Source organism: Balaenoptera acutorostrata, chromosome 4, assembly GCF_949987535.1.
Source record: "Balaenoptera acutorostrata chromosome 4, mBalAcu1.1, whole genome shotgun sequence".
In the NCBI taxonomy this organism is placed as follows: Eukaryota; Metazoa; Chordata; class Mammalia; order Artiodactyla; family Balaenopteridae; genus Balaenoptera; species Balaenoptera acutorostrata.
In genome coordinates, this window is record NC_080067.1 from 147,103,447 (window position 1) to 147,122,065 (window position 18,619).

At 43.3% G+C, this 18,619-nt stretch overlaps 1 protein-coding gene and 1 pseudogene across 1 annotated transcript in view; one reads left to right on the forward strand and one right to left on the reverse strand.

Annotated features, from left to right (window-relative positions):
* DSCAM (DS cell adhesion molecule) overlaps window positions 1-18,619 on the reverse strand; it is a 742,440-nt gene that overhangs the window by 635,122 nt on the left and 88,699 nt on the right.
* LOC103020420 (THAP domain-containing protein 6-like) lies at window positions 13,976-14,631 on the forward strand (annotated as a pseudogene).

Here is an 18,619-nt window from a genome sequence, read left to right on the forward strand (position 1 = left end):
AGGTGAGTTTGGGAGAAGAAAGTAGCACATCTCCTTTCTGTCCTTTCTCCTGCTGGCATCTGTCTGCCTGCAGGGAACATGTCCTTTGGGTCTGCTGTCAGCTGTGTGGTAAACTAAGCAGGGTGCAGCTTGGCCTGGTTCTGGGGTTCAAACTGAGACTCTCATAAAAAGATGATATTTTGATCTCCATCACTCCTCTTTTCTCTTTCTTTCCTCTCTCCTAATTGGTTCCAAGTGTGGAAAGAAAACCAGATGTCTCATTGGCTTCCTTAAAATCCCAACATCAGTTACCCTCAAATGTAAAATGTATGACAGGCCTTAACTAAATTCTCCAAATGTCAGCGCTTAATAAACAATGAGTAGATTAAGCTCGGTGAGTATTGAATTAGATGTGCACGGACTTGGGGTCATCTGGAGATCCATGTCGCCCTAAGGAATTCTGAAAGTGGCCTAAAGATGAAATCTCGAGGACCTCAGATCCAAGGAAACCCTAATTAGAGGCTCTTGGTTTTAATAGCTTCTGAAGAGGTCAGACTGTAGGGCTACTCTAGAAGAGCCTTTAAAATATTTTTTTAATTTAAAAAAATGTGTAACTCTGTGTGGTGATGGATGTTAACTAGATTTATTGTGGTGGCCATTTCAATATATATATGCATATATCAAATCATTAAGTAGTGCATCTGCAATTAATATAATGTTTATGTCAATTTTATCTCAATAAAAAACTAAATTAAATTTAAATTTAAAAATGATATTTTTTTTAATGATCAATAACCACCTTGGAAAAGGCCTCTTTAACAATGGCCAGAGCCCAGAGTCAAGCCATGAGAACAAAAAGTCTTTCTTTCCTTCCTTCCTTCCAAGGTCTGCATAATATGTAAATCACGGCACTTTCTTTTCACCCTATTTCAGCGTGAGCCTGCTCTGCCTCTTTGAATGTAAATAGAATTGTTTGCGAAATCTGCACACAATGTGTCAGGAGAAGTGTCTCTAAAAATTCAATGAAGCCCTTCATCCCACCTTTGCAATGCAGTTGGCTCCCACTTGATTTTCCAGGACCCTCTTTTCAGTTACTATCTTATTTCCTCAAGAATGCCATATGAAAATGTAGTCTACGGAAATGGTTTTTCTGCTTGCTTAATATATGCAATCTCTACCCTCCTCCTGGCTTTGTCAACCCCACTTTGTAGGGTTCCAAAGGGTGAGGCATGGTCTCACATATTTATGTAGAAGAAAAATGTGACGTGCTTTTGGAAGAGAGAAGACAAGTAAGAGAATCCGGGGTTTTGAGTCAGTGTCTTCATTTGCATCTATGACACAAAACAGAAACGCTCATCAGTTTGAAATGGGTCAACTATGCACAAATCAATTTTAAAAACTGCTAAGGCATCCAGAGATAAATTGGCAAAGGAATTAATCACTCTCTCCTCCTTCCTTGTCCGTATGCCTGTTAATTGTGTGTACAGCACTGAGTTATATTGATTCCTGTGCTTGTTTTTCTCTCCCACTAGACTGAAAAGTTTCAGCGAGGCAAGGACTGTATTCCATCCATCCTCAGGTTTCTAACACCTAGCCCAGTACTGACACAAATGAGATACTACGTAACTGTTTGCTGAATTTAATTCAGTTCAAAGGACATATGAGCAGACAAGTCACAAAAGAGGAAATGCAACTAGTTAAGGAACATGTAGAATTTATAGCAACTAAAGAAATGCACAAATAGCCACAGTGTTTAAAATGCATCTGCAGTCATTTGAAATGAAACTGTATGCACATTTTAGAAAGCAACTTGGTTAACAGGTACCAAGATGCTGAAAAATGTTATACTCTTTCACTCAATAGTTCTGCTTTGAGGAACCTACTTTATAATACTATAATACTAATATACATATATGTACTATTGGTGAAGTACCTAACTACAATTATGCTGAGAAACTTCGAATGCCATTGTATCTTTTAATCCTCAAAAAGACAACAACAACAATCTTATGGGGTAGGTAGTAGTCCCATTTTAAGAATGGGAAACAGAGGCTCCTGGGCATTAACTAAAATAAGGAGGTCATGAAGGCCACAGGGCTGCAGAGGGGCAGAACCACGATTCAAACCAGATCCGCGAAACTCCCAAGCCTGGGCTTTTTCATCTACAATGTATTCTGAGGTTATGATCTTAAATAGCATAGATGTTTCTACAGAAAGTTCTTCTTCTCAGTCTTATTTAAAACCCCACAAAGTTGCAAGTTATCTAAATAAACCATAAGAAGAAAATATCTAATTGTGGAGCATTAGTAGATATATAGCTTACAGATGAAAAATTCTATTTAAAAATTATATTATGGAATACTAGAGATTTAAGACAATATTAAGCAGAAAGCACAATTGTGACTGCACTGTGGTTTCAATTAGAAAAACAAGTTTAAATGTAGAAAAAAAAAGGTAATAAGGAATATTCTAGCCTTATGAGAGTTAGGACTATAAAAGATATTTTCCCTTATTCTAATGTCTTGTTTTCACTAGCGGAGTTTTTTACTAATGGATTTCTTGAATTCTAACTGTTAGTTATAAAGGCAGGTTTTGATTTCACTTTAAGGCATAAATGATGTATAGTATAGGATCCCATGTTTGTTAAATCAACACTTTACCGAGCCATGGGAAAAGTTTGCATTTAAAAGCTCAGCAACCTGCATGTCTTGGGTCAACAACTAATTACAGGGCTGGTGGCATTAAGTCACAGGGAGGAGAGAGCAATGGTGGGTCCTCTTCTGATGACCCTGAAAGTCAGGACTTATCAGGGGGAGAGAGCCTGGGGCAGCCTCTTCCCGACTGTGTGTTTTCTTCCCTTGACATTATTGGACTCACCAACCTCTTGCTGAAGTTTTCTGGGACCATTCTATCTGCTGGGCTATTCTGTTGGATCTCTGTTTAGCCTAACAGCAATGGGACTTAGGTGAAAAAACTTACCCAAGCCTCAGTTTATTTATCACTAAAATGGGACTGAAAATAACTAGCTTATATTTATATAAATAAATATGTACGTTTAGTGCTATTTTTTGCCAATAATATTCAATGAAGGATAGCTAATATTATGAGTATTAAAACAGTAGCAATAATAAAGAAAACAATGTTGATGATAATATATCCACCTGCTTAAAAATTAATTTGTTTCAATGGGTCCAGTGTTACTGATGGATGTCCTTTACCAGCAAGAGTCTATTTCTAGCTCTTTCTCCCTCCCTCCCTGTGTTTGAAGAGCTTGGGAATCTTTTTACCCATCTGTTCATATCTTTAGCCACCCAAATACATGCACACCCTGATTCCTCCTACAACAGCTCAGACAGTGGTGGTTAAGAACACTCCAGAACTCAACTAGCCCCCCTAGGTTTGCATCTTGGCCCTACCACATTCCAACCACATGACTGTGGGCGAGGTAATGACCTTCTGGGCGCCTCTCTTTCCACATCTTTAAGATTAAGATAATAATAGAACTGACTTCACGGGGTTATTATGATCATTAAGTGGGCCAGCACAGAGGAGCATTCAGAACACTGTGGGCATATAGCATTTGGCCAGGCAACACAGTCCTGTATCTTCATCAGGATGTTGATTGTTAAAGATACATGCACCCCTATGTTCATAGCAGTACTATTTACAATAGCCAAGGCATGGAAGCAACCTAAATGTCCATCGACAGATGAATGGATAAAGAAGATGTGGTACATATATACAATGGAATAGTACTCAGCCGTAAAAAAGAATGAAATAATGTCATTGGCAGCAGCATGGACGTGGATGGACCTAGAGATTATCATATTTAGTGAAGTAATTCAGAGAAAGATAAATATCATATGATATCACTTATATGTGGAATCTTAAAAAAATGATACAAATGAACTTATTTACAAAACAGAAATAGACTCACAGACATAGAAAAGAAACTTATAATTACCAAAGGGGATAGCAGGGTTGGGGGATATAAATTAGGAGTTTGGAATTAACAGATATACACTATTTATAAAACGTCAATAGATAATCAACAAGGACCTACTATATAGCACAGGGATCTATATTCAACATCTTGTAATAACCTACAGGTTTAGGTATCAGCAGAGTTGATTTTTTCTGGAGGTCCCTCTCCTGGGTTTGTAGGTGGCCTCCTTCTCCCTGTGTCCTCATGGGGTCTTCCTTCTCTGTGTGCCTGAGTCCTAATCTCTTCTTTTTATAAGGACCCAAATTATATCGGATTAGGGCCCAGTCTAATGAAAACATTTTAGCTTAATTATTTCTTTAAAGACTCCATCTTCAAATCCAGTCACACTCTGAGATACTGTGGGTTAGAACTTCTATGTAAGAATTTGGGTGAGGGGGGGACACAATTCAGTCTGAAATAAGGAGGACAAAGTGTAGTTTTTTATTTCCCCCAGTCACTGTGTCACTCCAAATTTGTAGGTTACAGTTTTTTCCAGCAGAGCAAATCTCCTAAATCTGGCAGGCAGTTTAGTCTTGGTTGTTTTTTTCACTTTAGTCTACAGTTTTCAGACATGATTTTCAACAGGCCCGTTGTCACAGGTGGAATCTCTCCTCAGGAAAGAGATGCGGGTGAGCCTTCTTCCTGCCAACATTTCAACCAAGAGCCACAGCAAACCTTTATAAGCAAACTTTTACTAGTCTCTATCCTGAGAACTGTGGGAACAATGGGATGTGAGCAGAGGAAAGCCCTGTAGCCAACAACCTTTTAAAGCGACTGCTTGAAAGGCCTAAAATTATGCCCCGTAAAGTCCTTGTAAGGAGGGAAAAACAGATTCAGAAGAAGGTCTTCTTCCAGATTTGAGATGTGAAGTTTCAAATATTCACAGTTAGCTTTGAGCCAGGCCAGCTCAAGTACGACATGGCTCTCTGCAGCCTCCTTGCAAAGCTAAAGTGAGCAGAGGGGGTGGATGATTTGGTCAGAAACCTAAAACCCTCTGTTTAGTCCCCATCAAACTAAGGGCAGTCCAGGTAAGGAAACTGTCCACAGCATCTGCTGTCCACAGGCATCCCCTAACCACATATAGTCCCATATATGAGAGTCACTACAAGCTCCTCTATAAATTTAAGACTTCCATGGAGCATCAAGCCTTATTTACAGCTGAGTGCAAACTACTTTAATCACAGAATCTTCTGCATGAGCTGAGTGTTGCTGTGTGTTTCAAGAACAGACAATATAAGTTTGGATAAAGTAGATGAAAGGGAGGTTTGGGATACATCTGGATGGAGTCCAGGTTTGTGACCCAAGCAAGGGAGGCTGGGGACCATAGACTTCTGGGTGGTAGGGACACTGGGAATGAGAGGAGGGCTCAGAAAACCAGGAAGGGTAGCCAGCAAGGAGGGAGTCCTTTGAAATTTTGCCCAGAGGCTTTAAGATAGGTGGTATGGTCCTGAAAAATGTCTCTTGTAATTTACAAAGTCCTAGTCAAAATATCAGAAGTTGAGAATGATGCTAAGCTCAGCAAATTTCAAATGGCTGTCATTTCCCAAGTCTCAGTTAGTCAGTGTGCAGTGTCTCTATTCAAGTCGATTCAAGATATTTTAGCTAAGCAGCCACATGTGCTGTGCAAGGAGGACAGAGGCTGTTCCCCTTATACAGAATAAGTGGGGGACTAGGATAATCTCCCAGGGCCCTCTCACGGCAGCCACCAAGGTCAGGACAGGAGCCGTGATCAGAAATGGAGAAACAAGCTGAGCACAAAATAGTGAAAATGTCTCTAGTCTCTGGAGGGTGTGATTTTGTGACATACTGAAAAGATGAAGCATGACTCAAGCAAAATTCACCTCCCTGGTTTTCAAGTTTGTCAGCTAAAAAACTGAAGGTTAAACATGCCTACCTTGGCAGGCTGTTGGATAGAAGGAATAAAACTAGATATCTAAAATGTGTAGAGTGGGTGCTCAATATCTTTTGTGTGTGCACAAACACAAACACATATACGCACACACACGTACACATACACATACTCTTCTAGAATGGTGCCCCAACTGTTTGCCCCAGCGCACGCTGAATGGACTTACCTACTGTACTCCAGAGCAGTGGTTCTCCAAGTACGGTCCCTACAGCAGCAGCATGAGCCTGAGGTGGGAGCTTGTTAGAAATGGATATCTCAGCCCCCAGCGGAATCAGAAAACCTGCATTTTAACAAGCCCTCCAGGTGATTCTAATGGACACTGAAGTTTGAGAACCACTACTCTAGACCAACGGTTAGCTACCCGGCTGCACAGTCAAGTCACCTGGGATGTTTCTAAAAACAGTAGTAATACTGCAGACCCACCCACACCAAATACATCAGAACTTTGTAAACAGAGTCCAGGCCTAGAACTTTCTTTTTTAAAGATCTTTCTCAGATGATTCTAATGTGCAGCCAATACTGAGAAACTATCTTTCTGGGTACCACAGCTGTGGAGTTACTTGGTGGTTCTCAGATTGAACACCCATCTTTTCATTCCTTTGTTTCCCCAAATACAAGTGCTTCTTCGATGCCAAGCACTGTGGTGGGTAGTGGGGATACAAGACAGACATGGGCCACACATTTCTGGAGTGTATAGTCTGGTGGGTATCACAGAGTCCACCACTTACAGCCACACTAGTTGTGCACTGCCTAACTCCAGTGGGTGTCCTTCACATCTTTATACACAACCAGTAAAGCCACACACAGCATCTGAGGTTGAAGCCCAAGGTAATCTTGGCCCCTAAAGATGTAGAGTACATAATTTCCAAGTAGCTTTAGCCTCTACTCTTGGCACTGCCAATGGCTTCCCAGGGAGTCCCAGCAGGATCCAGGCCAGTGAACTGATTTTCTTATCACTCTTTTATGTATAATCACTACATTTTTTCATTGATGAGGGACGTGACGTGGAATATGATGTTGCTGAGCGTGGTGGTTTTATTTTTTAATGAACTGGTACCATTATATAGTGTTTTCACTTTGAACTTACTTTATTCTTAGTGTGGAAGGCTGAATAATGGCCCCCAAAGATATGCAGGTCTTAACCCCTGGAACCAGTCAACGTTTTCTTATATGGCGACAAGAACTTTGCAGATGTGATTACATTAAAGACCTTGAGATGGCGAGATTATCCTGGATTATCTGGATGGCCATAAATGCAATCACAAGTGTTTTTACGAGAGAGCGACAAAGGGAGATTTGATACAGAAGAGGAAAACAATGAGACCAGTGAAAATGGACGCTACCTTGTGGGCTTCAAAGGTGCAGGAAGGCGCTAGGAGCCCAGGAATGCAGCTCTAGAGAAAGTAAAGGCAAAGGGATGGACACTCTCCTACAGCCTCTGGAGGGAACACCCCTCGACACACTGATCTTGGCCTAGTGAACCTGATTTCAGACCTCTGACCTCCAAGCTATAGGAGAATAAAGGTGTGTTGTTTTAAGTCACCGAGGTTATAATTATTTGATGCAGTAGCAATATAAAACTGATATACTTATACCCAAATAAAGAAAATCCAGAACAAGAGTAGACGGTTTGGGAGAGAAGTTAAGGGCACCTGAAATTTAACGGGCCAGGCTCTGCGCTGGTTACTTTACGCAGATTAGGTCTCAACCTCCCAACAATCATGTAAGAAAGGGGATCTCATCGTCACAATCCCCATCATCGTCATCACTACCTTCATCACCAAAATCATTATGCATCATCACCATCATTTCAGTTTTAAAGAAGAAAGTAAATTACAGGAAAGGTTAAGTAATGTCCTCCAAATCACCCACCTGGTAAGTAGCAGAGTTTGAACCCATGTCTGCTTGACTCCTAAGTACAATTTCCAAAAGGCACCTTCCACTAAACAAATTAACTGAACAGCACTGTAGAAGCCTTCTGTATTGAGTTTACAATTCTGCTCTGACTGGAGCATAACGGGTTACTGATTAATGACCTTTATGGCCTGAAAGCAGAGTGTCTGAAGCAACCACTTTTGAAGAGCTTTTTTTTTATAGTAACCTGCAAAGAGCAGCCCACCCCACAAGTGAATGTGGTGGGTGGTCCCACAGATACTGTTCTTACAGCCATAACACAGTTCAATGCCATTAATAACTCCCCATTCAATACAGTCTTGCCCCAAAGAAATTGTTTCTGCGTCATCAACTCCTGGCAGCAACTTTGCTATATCTGAGCTGCCATTCCTCACAAATAATGGCCTTTTATCCCACTTGAAACTTGTCACCTGGAACAAATAAGGTCTTTACAAGTCCCAGAAAATGAGAGAATTCTCTCCACAAAGTATATTATTTTTTACTTATTCCCTACCCTGACATAATAAGAGGGGTTAACCTACCGGAGAGGTTGAATTCACATCACCCCAAAAAAGGCAGTGAGGATTTGCTCATATCAGAAGGGAAAAATCTGGTTTGTATAAAAAAGTAAAATCTGACATGCAGAAAAATTATTCTAAAAACTAACAAACACATAAATTTTATTTATTTATTATAAATAAAATTTGATAAAATTTACTTTATAATCTATAATTACATCAGTAAAATGATTTCATGCCACAGAGACTTACTCAGATATCACGTTTCTATGTGGTAAGAAAGTCTCAGGATCTCTCACAAGTCCTGGGTCTGAGGAACTTTCCCTAAATCCCTCAAAATTTGTCTTTGTCTTTGTGGTATAAAGAGGTCAACATTCCCTAAATTGATCAATAGTTTAAAAGAAAGTGCAATAAAAAATAACAATAATTATGACACCTTATACTCAGCGATTCCCATACACCAGAGAACGTTTGAGGGCCTCACAGCCAGTAACCCTTTACTCCTCCCATTATGAGGAAGTATCTTTGTCATCCCTGTTTTGCAGATGAGGAAACTGAGACACAAAACTGGTACGAGGTGAAGCCAGAATTCTATGCTGTGCATATTAGGGCCAGAGTCTTCTTAAGCACAATGTTTTAATGTCTCATCAAAATTCTAAAAGGCTTTTCAGAGAAACTCGAATATCTTACTTCATAATTTACACAAAAGTCTACAGAGCCAAGAACAGCAAGGACTCACCCTACCCGATAACAAGACTAGTTATAAACCACAGTAATTGAACCAGTGGGCTGTTGGTGCGAGGATGGACCCGTGGGTCTCTGGAGCCAACGACAGGCCAGAAGAGACCTGCACTACGCAGGAGGGAAGAAAGGAAAAGAAGAAACACTCAGTAAATAACACTGGGACTATCTGTTACCATATGAAGGTAAACGAAATTTAATCCCTATCTCTCACTGTACAAAAATCAATTCAAAGTAAATTAAGGACTTAATGAAATGAAAGTCAATACAAACTATTCTGGAAAAAAAATAGGAAATGTGTAGTAGGAACACATTTTTTAAGACAAAAACACCAATCAAAAATTGTAAAATTAATCTAAGAGTACCTATTCATCAAGAAAAACAGCAAAAAGGTGAAATATAAAGCACAAATGGGAAGATATTTACAGCATCTGCAACCATATTATTAACAAAGAATTAGTATAAAGAATATATAATAAACTACAAAGAGAGAGAGAGGAAGAAGATAAACAATCCGATAACAAATGGGCTAAAGGCATCAGTAGGCATTTCACAGAATTAAATTTTTCCTTTTCTTTTTCAAATCATCGAATTCCACTTCTCTACTAGATCATTCCTAAGGGCATATCGCTGAGAGGTTATCGCACCCATCTTACCCTCTCATCTCAAATCCTTCCCTGGCTCCACTTTCCCCCTCAGCCTCCTATTCTCACATCCTAAGCAGGTGTTTCTCCCCACCGCCCCACCAAAACCGCTCTTACAGACGTCACCACGGCGCACATGTCACCCCAGCATGACATGAATATTTGACGCTCCTGATCATGCCCAGTCTCCCTCTCATCAGAAGCCTCTTGATGCCCCTACTCAGATTCCTTTGAGGATTCCCTCTCGTTTCCTGAATTCTGAAGTGCCTCTGCACTCAGCCTGGGACCTTTTCCCTATTTATACTCACTCCCTTGATGATCACCCATTCTGAAGGTTTTTACTGGTATCTCTAGGCTGGCATCTCCTAATGTCTAGTTCTAGCCCAGACCTCTTATCTGAACTCCTAACGTCTATGCCCAACTGCACCCTCCCATCTGCACTAGGATGTTGAGTTTGTTTCGCAGAGCGGACAGGCCCCTAAGTGAGCCCTGGTCCTGCCCTTCCTGCTCCCCAACCTCTCCTCTCTCCGGCTTCCCCATCACCACAAGCAGCACCTGAAAGCAATCGTCCTTTCTCTATCACCGCGGATCCCATTCATCAGAAAAACCTAACGCTCAACCGAAACACGACCCCGTTTCACCGTATCCGTATCATCTCTCCTTAGCAGGACGGCAATGCCTGTTTGGTCTGCGAGTTCCACGCGACGGACAGAGAAATCTGGTCAGGACTCGGGTCACAGAATGTCACTCTGCTCCAACACCTCCCACTCTCTCTCTGTCCTCACCTCCTCCGCCTGCACCCCCTCGCTCGCCCTGCTTTCTCCCCACGGAGGCCTCCTTTTAGTACTTGAAACACACCTGACACAACACTGCTGCGGGGCTTCGGAACTTCCTGTTTGCTCTGCCTGGGAAGTTCTTCCCCTGACATCTCCCCGCCCCTCTCCCTCACCATCCCCAGGTTTTCACACCAATGTCCCCTCCTCAGCCCCCCATCTGAAAGTCCGCATCTTCCCTAAAATTACTCTTCACTGCTTCAGTGTTCCCCTGACACCAATTACCATCTAACCAGCTACACCGTCTATTTATCTTGTTCATGCACAAGAATGAAGCTACCATAGGACACAGGGTTGCCTGTTTTGTTTGCTCTCTAGCTCCAGACATAGAATCAATGGGCACAGCAATTGCACAGATAATTATTTGTTGAATGGAAGAACGAACTACACACACCATCATGGATAAATCTCAAAGCAATAATGTTGAGGAAAAAGCCAGTCCCAGAAGAACACCTCCTTTGTGATTCTAATTACATAAAGTGCAAGAGCATGCAGATCTTAGCAAGATAGTACTGTGGGCTACAAACATATGTTGACACAACTACAGAGAATTAACTAACATCAAATTCAGGAGTGAGGTTCCCTCTGGGGGAGGGGGTGTGATTGGAGAGGAGCACACAGGGGAATTTTCAAGGACACCCTTTGGTTTCTTAACTTCGGCAAGGGTTCTACACACACACATTTTGTTAGTGTAAGAAATTTGTAAAAAGACAAGAAAAATCATTTAGAGCACACCAGACCACATCACCTCTCTGGAATCCAATATTCATAATACGGGATTTCAAATATGGTCCCACCACGGAGACAGTGCTCCGTGCTGCTTTCTTGGCCATACTACAAACTCACTGTGCAGCAAAACCAGTTCACTTATTCTTGCTCCACAGCCCAACTGGACAGCAAAACTCACCCCAAGAGACTGAGCTCTAAGAACAGCCAAGGCAAGAAGCAGGTGACCGTTATCTCTGATTTTGTATCCGCTGACAGCACTTTGTACATGGCAATGATGAAAAAAGAAATCTTCTGATGAATCACACGAACCACAGAATTTGACTTAGTAGCATGGGGGTTCGTATCAAGAGAGGAGAATGAATTCCCAAAGACTCTGTTAAGAGCGGGTGCTTCCTTTCTGCTGCGCCCCTCCTTTTCTCAGAAGCCAGTTCAGCTCTCCCTCCTGCCTGAGAGCAGCTGCCCTCACCGCCCACGTACACGTGGGTCCTTACGGGCTCCCACAGCTGAAAACTGCATCACGAGGCAGAGACTCCACTAAATGTTCTTCCTCAGGAAAACTACCTTTGGCTCCACTGACATCGGACACTTTGGCATGAACACCAAGAAGATTTGAGACAATATGTGAGAAAACGTGCAGTTATCTTTAAAACATTGTTATAACACTGGATAAGAATGCAAATGTTCAACTGTAGCCCTGTGAATAAAGTTCAAGGAAATAAACAAATCAGATGATAGACAGATGGATAGATAGCTAGACAGATAGACAGGTAGGTAGGTAGTAGATAGATAGATAGATAAGCAAATAAGTAAATGAAGGAGGGAAGGAATGAGTTTGTTGTGCTTACTAGTTATCCCCAGCAAATATTATATACTAGACACTCAATAAACATCTGTTGAATGAACGAATGAAGTAATGGATGTCAAACAACAGGATAAACTATGGTCCAAAGTATCTAACACCTCAGGTACGCCACACCCGGGTAGACACAATCAGCCCTTCGGCCTCCACTATGTGCGAAGCTCAGGTACACGTGTATTTTGCTTCCTTCTCCTGAACACCAGGCCTTTGGGAAGCCAGCCTGTCCATGTTCCTGCTACATGGCAGGTGCCTGATGAACAAACTGTTTTACTTAATCACTTATATATTTGGGGAGAGTATCTGCAAGAATCCATCCAATTTCATGTATCAGGAGGTTTCCCTTGACCTCCCAGATACCAGAAAATGACCTTCTCCAGGGAAAATCTGGTTGTACCAGGTGAGTCCAGTGTGGTGACACTAAGACCTCTATCTCTGGGCGACAAAGGGCCTTGGATGGGTCAACACCTTCCATAGCTTATCTACAGTCCTTTGTCCTCCAGAACCATGCCATCCCATATGGCAGCCAACAGCTGCAAGTGACTATTAAATTCAAACCCATGAAAGTTAAATAAAATTAGTCACTCCACTCCTTAGTCACTCTAACCACATTTCAAGTGCTTGGGAGTCACATCTGCCTAGTGGCTACGAGCCACTAAATGGCCTCATGTTCTAGAACATTTCCATCATCACAGAAAGTTGCTTTTAGACAGGGCTGGGCTGGCATGTGATCTGATGTTACAGTATCATCTTTGATTGTACCTCAAACGATACTGAATATAAACCAGCTAGAAATCCTGAAAACTACAGAAAGAGCTGAAATGATTTAATAAGGATTATGGAACTTAAAAAGACATGAATCATAGTTTAGGAAGCAAAAATATAAATGAAGTAACATTTCATGGGGGAAGGGAATGAGTGAATCCTCTACTTAAAGATGAAGCAACACATGATACAAAGTATAAACGGATACAACTGACGCTCTTTAGATCTATATAATACTGAATTGAAAGCAAGTGCATTGGTCAAGATACAAACTAATCCATTTACAAATTAATCGGATTGTTAGGTGCACACTACTATCAGTAGCCTGAGGTAGCACTTCCAACTAATGGTAGTAATTGCTTTTAAATAACCTTAAGATGAGTACAGTCATCTCAATGCTCTATTTAACTCCCTTTTCTAGTGTAGAAATTATGCTATAGATCAGCCTAATGGGAACGCACACCTCATATGCATACAAAGGACAACTGAAGAGTCAAGAAGTAAAATGTTTAAAAAACAATGCTTTGTAGAATGAATTAAGACAAACAAGAACCTGCAAGACCACTGTAGCAGAGCCAAAAATCTTCACCCTTCACATGCATGGTTCTGCACTTGTGAGCTTTGTGACCTGGAATTTGCCACTAAGCCTCAGTGCATTTCAAATTTCCATCTGCAAAGTGAAAGGGGTTGTGCGACTGTTTGGCATTTCTTTTCGTTCCCGGGGGCAGTGAATCAATGACCATGGCAGTGACAGAGATGGGAAGGAAGAGTGGCCAAGTCTTTCTCATCAGCAAGCCCAGCTCCTCCCATGCTGAGCCCAGATGGAGGCACCGACATCTTCCCAGTCACCTTCCCCGGACACCCTGGACCCAGGCTCCATCCTTCTGCTGACCCTGCCACTATCCTGTCCTCCCTGTTGCAGCACCACGTACAACACACACACACACACACATACACACACACACACACACACACACACACACCATGCACACATTAGCGGACAGGTGAGTTCGACAGCAAACCAAGAGGGCTGATGGGATGGAAGCGAGGGGAGGCGCAATCTCTGTCGTGAGCGTTAGTCGCTGCCTTCGCCGCTAATGTTCTGGTATGAGTCGCTAAAACCATGGTGAAATCTTGCTCGGCCATTGGATGTGCTTCTCGCTGTTTACCAAATTCCAAGTTAAAAGGACTGACATTTCACGTATTCCCCATGGATGAAAACGTCAAAAGAAAATGGGTATTGGCAAGAAAAGATGTGATGTGAATGCTGCAGGCATTTGGGAGCCTAAAAAAAGGAGATGTGTTGTGTTCAAGGCACCTTAAGAAGACAGTTTTTGACAGAAGCGCTCCAAATATTAAAACGAAACCTGGAGTCATACCTTCTAATTCTCTATCTCACTTACAGGGGAAAAGAGAAAAGCTTCACTGTAGGAAAAACTTCACCCTCAAGCCCTTCCAGCCACAAACCACAGTCACCACCGTGCTGGTGCTTCCTCATGTATGGAAGAATTCCAGCCCCAGTTCATTTCTGAGCACAGCTACAGTGTAACGGACAGTCCAAAGAAACGTAAGCATAAATCAGATCAAGTGATCAGCAAGCTAGAGGATAGCAAGGAAAGTCTGCGGAATGTTTCAGATGGAGAAAAACGTTTCCAAAAATCATTGAGGAAGACAATCAGGGAATTAAAGGATGAATGTCTCATCAGCCAAGAAACAGCAAATAGACTGGAAGTTTTCTGTCGGGAGTGATGTCAAGAGAGCATGAACTATATTTCATGAAATAATTTCATGTTATGTTCTACCTAAAATTGATATTGGTACAGCTTTTCAGAAAATGATTACCATCATTAAATAATATCCATCAAAAAAAAAAGAGCAAACCAAGATATTAATTAAAACATATAGCATTTATTTAGCGGTTGCCATGTGCTAAGTACTGTACTAAACACTCCCATATTTTAAATTTCTATTTATTTATTTATTTATGGCTGTGTTGGGTTTTCGTTTCTGTGCGAGGGCTTTCTCTAGTTGTGGCAAGCGGGGGCCGCTCTTCATCGCGGTGCGCGGGCCTCTCACTATCGCGGCCTCTCTTGTTGAGGAGCACAGGCTCCAGACGTGCAGGCTCAGTAGTTGTGGCCCACGGGCCCAGTTGCTCTGCGGCACGTGGGATCTTCCCAGACCAGGGCTCGAACCCGTGTCCCCTGCATTGGCAGGCAGATTCTCAACCACTGCGCCACCAGGGAAGCCCCACTTTCATATTTTAACTCACTTAATCCTTACTACCCACAACCCTAGGAAGGAGGTGTTTTTATCCCCATTTTATACACAAGGAAATTAAGGCACAGAAAGGTCAGTCAAAGTTCATAGAGTTTGTATGTCTTGGAGCTAGAATTGCAACCCAGGCCATGTAGCTTGCAAGCCTGTGCAATTAATTTCTAGAATATTCTACAGCTCTGTGAAGAAAGTTATCAACCAAGTGGCAATATATACATATTTTACTATACTGCATATACAAGAGATCATGTCAATCAAAATCTATGGTTGATTACCTGCAAAAAATGGCTGTAGTAAGTTTTCCCGTCCCTCTGTACTTGGCCTTTGCGATGTGTCTGCAGCTCCTCGCATGAAGAAGTGTCTTCTTTTCAACTCCTTGAATCTGGGCTTGGCCATGTGTCTTGCTTTAACCAATGGGATATTTACAAACATGATGCAAGCAAAGGCCTGAAAAGTGCTTGTGCACTGGACTTGCTGGAGACATGGCATGACCGCCATGTGGACAAGCTAGGCTAGCCCCCTGGGGGCTAAGAAACACAAGCAGAGGCCCAGCCATCCCAGCCATCGCAACAGAAGCCCTTTCAATGCGTGGTTTGAGAATGATCTGCAATGTTCTCTTCCTTTGCCTTCTAATGCCTGGTCTTTTCGTTGATTTGTTCACCAAGGCATGGTTGAACCCTCCCTACATGCCTGACACTGTTTTGTGTGCAGGACTCAGTTCGTATAGTGTAATGAGCAGAAATGTGTCTCCCAAAAAGGTATGTTCAAGGTCTAATCCCCTGAATGTGAACTTATTTGGAAACAGATATAACCAACGTTCTGGAGATGCAGAGACAGACACACCAGGAGAATATCGCGTGATGACAGAGGCAGAGAATGGAGGGATGCAGCCATAAACCGAGGGCCGCTGGCAGCCACCAGGAGCTGGGACTGAGGCCTGGAACAGACCCCCTCAGAGCGTCCAGAAGGAACTAACCCTGCCGACACCTCAATTTCAGACTTCTGGCCACCAGAACTCTGGAACTATCAATATCTTTTGTTTTAAGGCACTCAGTTTGTGGTACTGTGTCATAGCAGCCTAGGAAATTAATACATATATATATTCTGGGAAACACAGAAAAAGAACCCCGGGAAGAAAGAAAGATCACAAAATAAGAAACTGAAACTGACATACAGATTGTACGAGGTGCAGTAACTTCTGGCATAAAACTGAATGAATCCCTTTGCTTACACCTATTCTTCTCTGGGGCCAACTGTGGCTTTGCAGTCAGCTGCTTGCTTGGCTGAGGACTAGGAGAGCCACCCTGGTTACCTTGGGAGAGCAAGGTGTTAACCCAGCTCCTAAGGGAGCCTTTACATCCCAAGTGGGCTTGTCTTTCTTCCAGCCAAGACATGCCTGGCAGAAATTCAGGAGAAACGGGCTTCTTCAGAAGGCCTGGTTAAGACACTCTCCTACTCTAGCAGGTGATGTTAAGGCAGACATCTGATCTGTAGCTCTTTACCTGGCTTGCACCCAACATGTATCCTAGTTAATAAATTACTCCCAAAGAACCCCAATGCACTTGTGACAATCCTCAGAGCAGAGGGGTCTAGACTGCACAGGGCTGCCTGAAAGGAGTACTGGGGTGTGGAGTGGGGGGATAGAACCATGTGAGAGAGAGAAGGGACAGAGAAAGGTGAGGAGAAAGAGGTAGTCAGGAGAAATCACAACAGCTCCTTCCCAGCCCAGATCTCTGTCTTTGCCCCATCCCACCTCCGGGGTGTTGAGTCCTTCTGGAACGAGAACTAATCGCCCAGGTGGACCCCAGTTTCAATTCCACACTCCTCAGCCTTTCAAACTGTTTCTTATTCTAATTCCATCCTGAGTGTCCCATCTCACCTCCCACCACTCCCCAGAACCCCAACAATCAAGACCCCTCACCGTCCCGTAATTCTTCCAACATCACAGCAGCCTTGTAGCCAGCTCTACTCTGGGTGTCTCATGGTACTCTGGAGTCTCTCTGTGTTGGTTTACATCTTTTTGAAGCCTGAAGAAAATAACCAACTGAACAACCTCTAAAGTGTGTGTGTGTCTCCCCGATGCCCTTCCAATCACTGATAAATACCCATGATCTTGAGAAAAGCCTGCTGGCTCACCTGTCTCATCCTCTTCCTCTTCTAGTTGGGGGACTCAAGGGAGCGTTCTTAAAAATTAATACTCATGTCAACAGGGAGTTGTGCTGCTAAGACCCTTCGGTGCTGCCTTCAGCACAGATCTGGTCCAGTTCTCAGACTGCTGGGCTGGCTGTTGGCCTGGTGGACCCCACAGCCCTTGCTATACGAGCAGGAGAACCAGCTAAGGCCGACACACGTAAGAGTGGTCAAAGTTTGCCTACAACCACTTCCCCATCTCTGAGATGCTCCCTGGTGGCAGTCAAGGCACAGCACGAGGTGGTGCCTATGCTTTCAGCACCACCTTCCCCCCTCCCCCCCTCCATCTCAGCATCGCGTCCCAGTCCGAAATCCAGCCGTCACCCTCCACACCCCGAAGGAGGGAGGTGGTGAGAGGCAGAATTCACCTCTCCGATCCCCACTTCGAATCAGGCACTGCATCTGATCCTTTCACACCCATCGAATCCACTGGTCCTTGCCTCAGTCCTGCTCCAAGTATTACAAGATGATTCCCAGTTTTTAAGATAAGGAAACTAAGGCTGAGAGAGGCACTGTCACCTGCACAAAAATCCATGGATCATATAGAGCAGAATTTGGATTTGCTTCCCAGCCGGCCTTGCCCCAGAGACGATGCTCTTTCAACCGGACCACAGAGGCCTCAGCTGCAGGCCATTCACAGAGTTAAAAGTTGCCACTTACAGACACTCAAAGCCATAGCAGCGCCACTGTTTTGCCATAGTCAGGCAGGCAAGAGTCAGAAGAATCATTGTAGCTATGGCATTCTGCTGCAGAGATTCTCTGTGACCCCCTCTGTCCCCACTGGCCAACGTCTTGCCTGGCTGTCCTCTGTTCCTGGAGCTGCATGAGACTCCCACACAGGGTCTCTGGGGAACAGTGCACCAACTGTACCTATGATAGCACCCAGCCCTCCTGCATCTCCACCTGCTGTACCTGACCCCCAAACTGACCTCCCTATCCACCCCTTCATCCTCCCAGCTGGTGCTCCGGCTTAATTAGAACAGGGTTCCCCAAGACACCTTGCTGGGAGCCAACTCAGTCACACACCCCCAGTGAGTGTGTGTGCAGAGAGAGAGGGAGAGAGAGACAGAAAGACGACAGGCAGATAGACTGTGGTGCTTTGGGCTGGGCTTCAAAATGGATGGAAGGACTTATTTACAATCTTGAGATTCCTGGACCACAGCTTGGTACTCAGTTCTTCTCCTTTCCCTGCTATGATGCAGGAATCACAGCTGAATGTCTACCTTCCTAGCTCCAATGTCTCCATCCTATCTGTAACCTGCCAGCTCCTATGGAACAAGCTGGTCTGGCATCTGAATTGAGC